Consider the following 12286-nt stretch of genomic DNA (forward strand, 5'->3'; position numbering starts at 1 on the left):
AAAAAAATTTGGATTTTTTCTAAGTACAAAATCGAGAGTGGCTAAAAATCACCTCTTTTTCCTTCTCTCGATCAGACACTTAGAAAAAAAAAAGAAAAAAAAAAAAAAAAAATTGGATTTTTTCTAAGTACAAAATCGAGAGAGGCTAAAAATCACCTCTTTTTCCTTCTCTCGATCAGACACTTAGAAAAAAAACGGAAAAAAAAAAAAAAAAAATTTGGATTTTTTCTAAGTACAAAATCGAGAGTGGCTAAAAATCACCTCTTTTTCCTTCTCTCGATCAGACACTTAGAAAAAAAACGGAAAAAAAAAAAAAAAAAAATTGGATTTTTTCTAAGTACAAAATCGAGAGAGGCTAAAAATCACCTCTTTTTCCTTCTCTCGATCAGACACTTAGAAAAAAAACGGGAAAAAAAAAAAAAAAAATTTGGATTTTTTCTAAGTACAAAATCGAGAGTGGCTAAAAATCACCTCTTTTTCCTTCTCTCGATCAGACACTTAGAAAAAAAAAAGAAAAAAAAAAAAAAAAAATTGGATTTTTTCTAAGTACAAAATCAAGAGAGGTTAAAAATCACCTCTTTTTCCTTCTCTCGATCAGACACGTAGAAAAAAAATGGAAAAAAAAAAAAAATAATTTGGATTTTTTCTAAGTACAAAATCGAGAGTGGCTAAAAATCACCTCTTTTTCCTTCTCTCGATCAGACACTTAGAAAAAAAAATGAAAAAAAATAAAAAAAAATTGGATTTTTTCTAAGTACAAAATCAAGAGAGGCTAAAAATCACCTCTTTTTCCTTCTCTCGATCAGACACTTAGAAAAAAAACGGAAAAAAAAAAAAAAAAATTTGGATTTTTTTCTAAGTACAAAATCGAGAGAGGCTAAAAATCACCTCTTTTTCCTTCTCTCGATCAGACACTTAGAAAAAAAACGGAAAAAAAATAAAATAAAATTTGGATTTTTTCTAAGTACAAAATCGAGAGAGGCTAAAAATCACCTCTTTTTCCTTCTCTCGATCAGACACTTAGAAAAAAAACGGAAAAAAAAAAAAAAAAAATTTGGATTTTTTCTAAGTACAAAATCGAGAGAGGCTAAAAATCACCTCTTTTTCCTTCTCTCGATCAGACACTTAGAAAAAAAACGGAAAAAAAAAAAAAAAAAATTGGATTTTTTCTAAGTACAAAATCGAGAGTGGCTAAAAATCACCTCTTTTTCGTTCTCTCGATCAGACACTTAGTAAAAAAACGGAAAAAAAAAAAAAAAAAATTTGGATTTTTTCTAAGTACAAAATCGAGAGTGGCTAAAAATCACCTCTTTTTCCTTCTCTCGATCAGACACTTAGAAAAAAAAATGAAAAAAAAAAAAAAAAAATTGGATTTTTTCTAAGTACAAAATCAAGAGAGGTTAAAAATCACCTCTTTTTCCTTCTCTCGATCAGACACGTAGAAAAAAAACGGAAAAAAAAAAAAAAAAAATTTGGATTTTTTCTAAGTACAAAATCGAGAGTGGCTAAAAATCACCTCTTTTTCCTTCTCTCGATCAGACACTTAGAAAAATAAATGAAAAAAAAAAAAAAAAAATTGGATTTTTTCTAAGTACAAAATCAAGAGAGGCTAAAAATCACCTCTTTTTCCTTCTCTCGATCAGACACTTAGAAAAAAAACGGAAAAAAAAAAAAAAAAAAATTTGGATTTTTTTCTAAGTACAAAATCGAGAGAGGCTAAAAATCACCTCTTTTTCCTTCTCTCGATCAGACACTTAGAAAAAAAACTGAAAAAAAAATTTGGATTTTTTCTAAGTACAAAATCGAGAGTGGCTAAAAATCACCTCTTTTTCCTTCTCTCGATCAGACACTTAGAAAAAAAACGGAAAAAAAAAAAAAAAAATTTGGATTTTTTCTAAGTACAAAATCGAGAGTGGCTAAAAATCACCTCTTTTTCCTTCTCTCGATCAGACACTTAGAAAAAAAACGGAAAAAAAAAAAAAAAAATTTTGGATTTTTTCTAAGTACAAAATCGAGAGTGGCTAAAAATCACCTCTTTTTCCTTCTCTCGATCAGACACTTAGAAAAAAAAAAGAAAAAAAAAAAAAAAAAATTGGATTTTTTCTAAGTACAAAATCGAGAGTGGCTAAAAATCACCTCTTTTTCCTTCTCTGGATCAGACACTTAGAAAAAAAACGGAAAAAAAAAAAAAAAAATTGGATTTTTTCTAAGTACAAAATCGAGAGAGGCTAAAAATCACCTCTTTTTCCTTCTCTCGATCAGACACTTAGAAAAAAAACGGAAAAAAAAAAAAAAAAATTGGATTTTTTCTAAGTACAAAATCGAGAGTGGCTAAAAATCACCTCTTTTTCCTTCTCTCGATCAGACACTTAGAAAAAAAAAAGAAAAAAAAAAAAAAAATTGGATTTTTTCTAAGTACAAAATCAAGAGAGGCTAAAAATCACCTCTTTTTCCTTCTCTCGATCAGACACTTAGAAAAAAAACGGAAAAAAAAAAATAAAAAATTTGGATTTTTTCTAAGTACAAAATCGAGAGAGGCTAAAAATCACCTCTTTTTCCTTCTCTCGATCAGACACTTAGAAAAAAAAAAAAAAAAAAAAAAATAAAAATTGGATTTTTTCTAAGTACAAAATCAAGAGAGGCTAAAAATCACCTCTTTTTCCTTCTCTCGATCAGACACTTAGAAAAAAAACGGGAAAAAAAAAATAAAAAAATTTGGATTTTTTCTAAGTACAAAATCGAGAGAGGCTAAAAATCACCTCTTTTTCCTTCTCTCGATCAGACACTTAGAAAAAAAACGGAAAAAAAATAAAATAAAATTTGGATTTTTTCTAAGTACAAAATCGAGGGAGGCTAAAAATCACCTCTTTTTCCTTCTCTCGATCAGACACTTAGAAAAAAAACGGAAAAAAAAAATAAAATTTTTTGGATTTTTTCTAAGTACAAAATCGAGAGAGGCTAAAAATCACCTCTTTTTCCTTCTCTCGATCAGACACTTAGAAAAAAAACGGAAAAAAAAAAAAAAAAATTTGGATTTTTTCTAAGTACAAAATCGAGAGTGGCTAAAAATCACCTATTTTTCGTTCTCTCGATCAGACACTTAGAAAAAAAACGGAAAAAAAAAAAAAAAAATTTGGATTTTTTCTAAGTACAAAATCGAGAGTGGCTAAAAATCACCTCTTTTTCCTTCTCTCGATCAGACACTTAGAAAAAAAACTGAAAAAAAAAAAAAAAATTTTTTGATTTTTTCTAAGTACAAAATCGAGAGAGGCTAAAAATCACCTCTTTTTCCTTCTCTCGATCAGACACTTAGAAAAAAAAAAGAAAAAAAAAAAAAAAAAATTGGATTTTTTCTAAGTACAAAATCGAGAGAGGCTAAAAATCACCTCTTTTTCCTTCTCTCGATCAGACACTTAGAAAAAAAACAGAAAAAAAAAAAAAAAAAAATTTGGATTTTTTCTAAGTACAAAATCGAGGGTGGCTAAAAATCACCTCTTTTTCCTTCTCTCGATCAGACACTTAGAAAAAAAACGGAAAAAAAAAAAAAAAATTTGGATTTTTTCTAAGTACAAAATCAAGAGAGGCTAAAAATCACCTCTTTTTCCTTCTCTCGATCAGACACTTAGAAAAAAAACGGAAAAAAAAAAAAAAAAAATTGGATTTTTTCTAAGTACAAAATCGAGAGTGGCTAAAAATCATCTCTTTTTCCTTCTCTGGATCAGACACTTAGAAAAAAAATGGAAAAAAAAAAAAAAAAAATTTGGATTTTTTCTAAGTACAAAATCGAGAGTGGCTAAAAATCACCTCTTTTTCCTTCTCTCGATCAGACACTTAGAAAAAAAAATGAAAAAAAAAAAAAAAAATTGGATTTTTTCTAAGTACAAAATCAAGAGAGGTTAAAAATCACCTCTTTTTCCTTCTCTCGATCAGACACTTAGAAAAAAAACGGAAAAAAAAAAAAAAAATTTGGATTTTTATTAAGTACAAAATCGAGAGTGGCTAAAAATCACCTCTTTTTCCTTCTCTCGATCAGACACTTAGAAAAAAAAAAGAAAAAAAATTAAAAAAAATTGGATTTTTTTAAGTACAAAATCAAGAGAGGCTAAAAATCACCTCTTTTTCCTTCTCTCGATCAGACACTTAGAAAAAAAACGGAAAAAAAAAAATAAAAAATTTGGATTTTTTCTAAGTACAAAATCGAGAGAGGCTAAAAATCACCTCTTTTTCCTTCTCTCGATCAGACACTTAGAAAAAAAACGGAAAAAAAAAAAAAAAAAATTTGGATTTTTTCTAAGTACAAAATCGAGAGAGGCTAAAAATCACCTCTTTTTCCTTCTCTCGATCAGACACTTAGAAAAAAAACCGAAAAAAAAAAAAAAAAATTTGGATTTTTTCTAAGTACAAAATCGAGAGTGGCTAAAAATCACCTCTTTTTCCTTCTCTCGATCAGACACTTAGAAAAAAAAATGAAAAAAAAAAAAAAAAAAATTGGATTTTTTCTAAGTACAAAATCGAGAGAGGCTAAAAATCACCTCTTTTTCCTTCTCTCGATCAGACACTTAGAAAAAAAACGGAAAAAAAAAAATAAAAAATTTGGATTTTTTCTAAGTACAAAATCGAGAGTGGCTAAAAATCACCTCTTTTTCCTTCTCTCGATCAGACACTTAGAAAAAAAACGGAAAAAAAAAAAAAAAAATTTGGATTTTTATTAAGTACAAAATCGAGAGTGGCTAAAAATCACCTCTTTTTCCTTCTCTCGATCAGACACTTAGAAAAAAAAAAGAAAAAAAAAAAAAAAAATTGGATTTTTTCTAAGTACAAAATCAAGAGAGGCTAAAAATTACCTCTTTTTCCTTCTCTCGATCAGACACTTAGAAAAAAAACGGAAAAAAAAAAATAAAAAATTTGGATTTTTTCTAAGTACAAAATCGAGAGTGGCTAAAAATCACCTCTTTTTCCTTCTCTCGATCAGACACTTAGAAAAAAAACGGAAAAAAAAAAAAAAAATTTGGATTTTTATTAAGTACAAAATCGAGAGTGGCTAAAAATCACCTCTTTTTCCTTCTCTCGATCAGACACTTAGAAAAAAAAAAGAAAAAAAAAAAAAAAATTGGATTTTTTCTAAGTACAAAATCAAGAGAGGCTAAAAATTACCTCTTTTTCCTTCTCTCGATCAGACACTTAGAAAAAAAACGGAAAAAAAAAAATAAAAAATTTGGATTTTTTCTAAGTACAAAATCGAGAGAGGCTAAAAATCACCTCTTTTTCCTTCTCTCGATCAGACACTTAGAAAAAAAAAAGAAAAAAAAAAAAAAAAAATTGGATTTTTTCTTAGTACAAAATCAAGAGAGGCTAAAAATCACCTCTTTTTCCTTCTCTCGATCAGACACTTAGAAAAAAAACGGAAAAAAAAAAAAAAAAATTTGGATTTTTTCTAAGTACAAAATCGAGAGAGGCTAAAAATCACCTCTTTTTCCTTCTCTCGATCAGACACTTAGAAAAAAAACGGAAAAAAAATAGAATAAAATTTGGATTTTTTCTAAGTACAAAATCGAGGGAGGCTAAAAATCACCTCTTTTTCCTTCTCTCGATCAGACACTTAGAAAAAAAACGGAAAAAAAAAAAAAAAATTTTGGGATTTTTTCTAAGTACAAAATCGAGAGAGGCTAAAAATCACCTCTTTTTCCTTCTCTCGATCAGACACTTAGAAAAAAAACGGAAAAAAAAAAAAAAAAATTTGGATTTTTTTAAGTACAAAATCGAGAGTGGCTAAAAATCACCTCTTTTTCGTTCTCTCGATCAGACACTTAGAAAAAAAACGGAAAAAAAAAAAAAAAAAATTTGGATTTTTTCTAAGTACAAAATCGAGAGTGGCTAAAAATCACCTCTTTTTCCTTCTCTCGATCAGACACTTAGAAAAAAAACTGAAAAAAAAATAAAATTTTTTTGATTTTTTCTAAGTACAAAATCGAGAGAGGCTAAAAATCACCTCTTTTTCCTTCTCTCGATCAGACACTTAGAAAAAAAAAAGAAAAAAAAAAAAAAAAAATTGGATTTTTTCTAAGTACAAAATCGAGAGAGGCTAAAAATCACCTCTTTTTCCTTCTCTCGATCAGACACTTAGAAAAAAAACGGAAAAAAAAAAAAAAAAAATTTGGATTTTTTCTAAGTACAAAATCGAGAGTGGCTAAAAATCACCTCTTTTTCCTTCTCTCGATCAGACACTTAGAAAAAAAACGGGAAAAAAAATTAAAAAATTTTGGATTCTTTCTAAGTACAAAATCGAGAGAGGCTAAAAATCACCTCTTTTTCCTTCTCTCGATCAGACACTTAGAAAAAAAACGGAAAAAAAAAAAAAAAAATTTGGATTTTTTCTAAGTACAAAATCGAGAGTGGCTAAAAATCATCTCTTTTTCCTTCTCTGGATCAGACACTTAGAAAAAAAATGGAAAAAAAAAATAAAAATTTGGATTTTTTCTAAGTACAAAATCGAGAGAGGCTAAAAATCACCTCTTTTTCCTTCTCTCGATCAGACACTTAGAAAAAAAACGGAAAAAAAATAATAATTCTTGGATTTTTTCTAAGTACAAAATCGAGAGAGGCTAAAAATCACCTCTTTTTCCTTCTCTCGATCAGACACTTAGAAAAAAAACTGAAAAAAAAATAAAACATTTTGGATTTTTTCTAGGTACAAAATCGAGAGAGGCTAAAAATCACCTCTTTTTACCTTCTCTCGATCAGACACTTAGAAAAAAAACGGAAAAAAAATTAAAATTTCTTGGATTTTTTCTAAGTACAAAATCGAGAGAGGCTAAAAATCACCTCTTTTTACCTTCTCTCGATCAGACACTTAGAAAAAAAACGGAAACAAAAAAAAAAAAATATTGGATTTTTTCTAAGTACCAAATCGAAAGAGGGTAAAAAGCACCTCTTGTTACCTTCTCTCGATGAGACACTTAGAAAAAAAACAGGAAAAAAAATAAAAATTATTGGATTTTTTCTAAGTACCAAATCGAAAGAGGGTAAAAAGCACCTCTTTTTACCTTCTCTCGATCAGACACTTAGAAAAAAAATGGAGAAAAAAAAAAAAGTGGATTTTTTTCTAAGTACAAAATCAAGAGAGGCTAAAAATCACCTCTTTTTCCTTCTCTCGATCAGACACTTAGAAAAAAAACTGAAAAAAAAAAAAAAATAAATTGGATTTTTTCTAAGTACAAAATCGAGAGAGGCTAAAAATCACCTCTTTTTCCTTCTCTCGATCAGACACTTAGAAAAAAAACTGAAAAAAAAAAAAAAAATTTTGGATTTTTTCTAAGTACAAAATCGAGAGAGGCTAAAAATCACCTCTTTTTCCTTCTCTCGATCAGACACTTAGAAAAAAAACGGAAAAAAAAAAAAAAAAATTTGGATTTTTTCTAAGTACAAAATCGAGAGTGGCTAAAAATCACCTCTTTTTCCTTCTCTCGATCAGACACTTAGAAAAAAAACGGAAAAAAAAAAAAAAAAATTTGGATTTTTTCTAAGTACAAAATCGAGAGTGGCTAAAAATCACCTCTTTTTCCTTCTCTCGATCAGACACTTAGAAAAAAAAAAGAAAAAAAAAAAAAAAAATTGGATTTTTTCTAAGTACAAAATCGAGAGAGGCTAAAAATCACCTCTTTTTCCTTCTCTCGATCAGACACTTAGAAAAAAAACGGAAAAAAAAAAAAAAAAAATTTGGATTTTTTCTAAGTACAAAATCGAGAGTGGCTAAAAATCACCTCTTTTTCCTTCTCTCGATCAGACACTTAGAAAAAAAACGGAAAAAAAAAAAAAAAAAATTTGGATTTTTTCTAAGTACAAAATCGAGAGAGGCTAAAAATCACCTCTTTTTCCTTCTCTCGATCAGACACTTAGAAAAAAAACGGAAAAAAAAAAAAAAAAATTGGATTTTTTCTAAGTACAAAATCGAGAGTGGCTAAAAATCACCTCTTTTTCCTTCTCTGGATCAGACACTTAGAAAAAAAAACGGAAAAAAAAAAAAAAAATTTGGATTTTTTCTAAGTACAAAATCGAGAGAGGCTAAAAATCACCTCTTTTTCCTTCTCTCGATCAGACACTTAGAAAAAAAACGGAAAAAAAAAAAAAAAAATTGGATTTTTTCTAAGTACAAAATCGAGGGAGGCTAAAAATCACCTCTTTTTCCTTCTCTCGATCAGACACTTAGAAAAAAAAAAGAAAAAAAAAAAAAAAAAATTGGATTTTTTCTAAGTACAAAATCAAGAGAGGCTAAAAATCACCTCTTTTTCCTTCTCTCGATCAGACACTTAGAAAAAAAACGGAAAAAAAAAAAAAAAAAATTTGGATTTTTTTCTAAGTACAAAATCGAGAGAGGCTAAAAATCACCTCTTTTTCCTTCTCTCGATCAGACACTTAGAAAAAAAACGGAAAAAAAATAAAATAAAATTTGGATTTTTTCTAAGTACAAAATCGAGAGAGGCTAAAAATCACCTCTTTTTCCTTCTCTCGATCAGACACTTAGAAAAAAAACGGAAAAAAAAAAAAAAAAAATTTGGATTTTTATTAAGTACAAAATCGAGAGAGGCTAAAAATCACCTCTTTTTCCTTCTCTCGATCAGACACTTAGAAAAAAAACGGAAAAAAAAAAAAAAAAAATTTGGATTTTTTCTAAGTACAAAATCGAGAGTGGCTAAAAATCACCTCTTTTTCCTTCTCTCGATCAGACACTTAGAAAAAAAACGGAAAAAAAAAAAAAAAAAAATTGGATTTTTTCTAAGTACAAAATCGAGAGAGGCTAAAAATCACCTCTTTTTCCTTCTCTCGATCAGACACTTAGAAAAAAAACGGGAAAAAAAAAAAAAAAAATTTGGATTTTTTCTAAGTACAAAATCGAGAGTGGCTAAAAATCACCTCTTTTTCCTTCTCTCGATCAGACACTTAGAAAAAAAAAAGAAAAAAAAAAAAAAAAAATTGGATTTTTTCTAAGTACAAAATCAAGAGAGGTTAAAAATCACCTCTTTTTCCTTCTCTCGATCAGACACGTAGAAAAAAAATGGAAAAAAAAAAAAAATAATTTGGATTTTTTCTAAGTACAAAATCGAGAGTGGCTAAAAATCACCTCTTTTTCCTTCTCTCGATCAGACACTTAGAAAAAAAAATGAAAAAAAATAAAAAAAAATTGGATTTTTTCTAAGTACAAAATCAAGAGAGGCTAAAAATCACCTCTTTTTCCTTCTCTCGATCAGACACTTAGAAAAAAAACGGAAAAAAAAAAAAAAAAATTTGGATTTTTTTCTAAGTACAAAATCGAGAGAGGCTAAAAATCACCTCTTTTTCCTTCTCTCGATCAGACACTTAGAAAAAAAACGGAAAAAAAATAAAATAAAATTTGGATTTTTTCTAAGTACAAAATCGAGAGAGGCTAAAAATCACCTCTTTTTCCTTCTCTCGATCAGACACTTAGAAAAAAAACGGAAAAAAAAAAAAAAAAAATTTGGATTTTTTCTAAGTACAAAATCGAGAGAGGCTAAAAATCACCTCTTTTTCCTTCTCTCGATCAGACACTTAGAAAAAAAACGGAAAAAAAAAAAAAAAAAATTGGATTTTTTCTAAGTACAAAATCGAGAGTGGCTAAAAATCACCTCTTTTTCGTTCTCTCGATCAGACACTTAGTAAAAAAACGGAAAAAAAAAAAAAAAAAATTTGGATTTTTTCTAAGTACAAAATCGAGAGTGGCTAAAAATCACCTCTTTTTCCTTCTCTCGATCAGACACTTAGAAAAAAAAATGAAAAAAAAAAAAAAAAAATTGGATTTTTTCTAAGTACAAAATCAAGAGAGGTTAAAAATCACCTCTTTTTCCTTCTCTCGATCAGACACGTAGAAAAAAAACGGAAAAAAAAAAAAAAAAAATTTGGATTTTTTCTAAGTACAAAATCGAGAGTGGCTAAAAATCACCTCTTTTTCCTTCTCTCGATCAGACACTTAGAAAAATAAATGAAAAAAAAAAAAAAAAAATTGGATTTTTTCTAAGTACAAAATCAAGAGAGGCTAAAAATCACCTCTTTTTCCTTCTCTCGATCAGACACTTAGAAAAAAAACGGAAAAAAAAAAAAAAAAAAATTTGGATTTTTTTCTAAGTACAAAATCGAGAGAGGCTAAAAATCACCTCTTTTTCCTTCTCTCGATCAGACACTTAGAAAAAAAACTGAAAAAAAAATTTGGATTTTTTCTAAGTACAAAATCGAGAGTGGCTAAAAATCACCTCTTTTTCCTTCTCTCGATCAGACACTTAGAAAAAAAACGGAAAAAAAAAAAAAAAAATTTGGATTTTTTCTAAGTACAAAATCGAGAGTGGCTAAAAATCACCTCTTTTTCCTTCTCTCGATCAGACACTTAGAAAAAAAACGGAAAAAAAAAAAAAAAAATTTTGGATTTTTTCTAAGTACAAAATCGAGAGTGGCTAAAAATCACCTCTTTTTCCTTCTCTCGATCAGACACTTAGAAAAAAAAATGAAAAAAAAAAAAAAAAAATTGGATTTTTTCTAAGTACAAAATCGAGAGTGGCTAAAAATCACCTCTTTTTCCTTCTCTGGATCAGACACTTAGAAAAAAAACGGAAAAAAAAAAAAAAAAATTGGATTTTTTCTAAGTACAAAATCGAGAGAGGCTAAAAATCACCTCTTTTTCCTTCTCTCGATCAGACACTTAGAAAAAAAACGGAAAAAAAAAAAAAAAATTTGGATTTTTTCTAAGTACAAAATCGAGAGTGGCTAAAAATCACCTCTTTTTCCTTCTCTCGATCAGACACTTAGAAAAAAAAAAGAAAAAAAAAAAAAAAATTGGATTTTTTCTAAGTACAAAATCAAGAGAGGCTAAAAATCACCTCTTTTTCCTTCTCTCGATCAGACACTTAGAAAAAAAACGGAAAAAAAAAAATAAAAAATTTGGATTTTTTCTAAGTACAAAATCGAGAGAGGCTAAAAATCACCTCTTTTTCCTTCTCTCGATCAGACACTTAGAAAAAAAAAAAAAAAAAAAAATAAAAATTGGATTTTTTCTAAGTACAAAATCAAGAGAGGCTAAAAATCACCTCTTTTTCCTTCTCTCGATCAGACACTTAGAAAAAAAACGGGAAAAAAAAAATAAAAAAATTTGGATTTTTTCTAAGTACAAAATCGAGAGAGGCTAAAAATCACCTCTTTTTCCTTCTCTCGATCAGACACTTAGAAAAAAAACGGAAAAAAAATAAAATAAAATTTGGATTTTTTCTAAGTACAAAATCGAGGGAGGCTAAAAATCACCTCTTTTTCCTTCTCTCGATCAGACACTTAGAAAAAAAACGGAAAAAAAAAATAAAATTTTTTGGATTTTTTCTAAGTACAAAATCGAGAGAGGCTAAAAATCACCTCTTTTTCCTTCTCTCGATCAGACACTTAGAAAAAAAACGGAAAAAAAAAAAAAAAAATTTGGATTTTTTCTAAGTACAAAATCGAGAGTGGCTAAAAATCACCTATTTTTCGTTCTCTCGATCAGACACTTAGAAAAAAAACGGAAAAAAAAAAAAAAAAATTTGGATTTTTTCTAAGTACAAAATCGAGAGTGGCTAAAAATCACCTCTTTTTCCTTCTCTCGATCAGACACTTAGAAAAAAAACTGAAAAAAAAAAATAAAATTTTTTGATTTTTTCTAAGTACAAAATCGAGAGAGGCTAAAAATCACCTCTTTTTCCTTCTCTCGATCAGACACTTAGAAAAAAAAAAGAAAAAAAAAAAAAAAAAATTGGATTTTTTCTAAGTACAAAATCGAGAGAGGCTAAAAATCACCTCTTTTTCCTTCTCTCGATCAGACACTTAGAAAAAAAACAGAAAAAAAAAAAAAAAAAAATTTGGATTTTTTCTAAGTACAAAATCGAGGGTGGCTAAAAATCACCTCTTTTTCCTTCTCTCGATCAGACACTTAGAAAAAAAACGGAAAAAAAAAAAAAAAATTTGGATTTTTTCTAAGTACAAAATCAAGAGAGGCTAAAAATCACCTCTTTTTCCTTCTCTCGATCAGACACTTAGAAAAAAAACGGAAAAAAAAAAAAAAAAAATTGGATTTTTTCTAAGTACAAAATCGAGAGTGGCTAAAAATCATCTCTTTTTCCTTCTCTGGATCAGACACTTAGAAAAAAAATGGAAAAAAAAAAAAAAAATTTGGATTTTTTCTAAGTACAAAATCGAGAGAGGCTAAAAATCACCTCTTTTTCCTTCTCTCGATCAGACACTTAGAAAAAAAACGGAAAAA

Source organism: Entelurus aequoreus, linkage group LG17 (genome assembly GCF_033978785.1).
Source record: "Entelurus aequoreus isolate RoL-2023_Sb linkage group LG17, RoL_Eaeq_v1.1, whole genome shotgun sequence".
Taxonomy (NCBI): Eukaryota; Metazoa; Chordata; class Actinopteri; order Syngnathiformes; family Syngnathidae; genus Entelurus; species Entelurus aequoreus.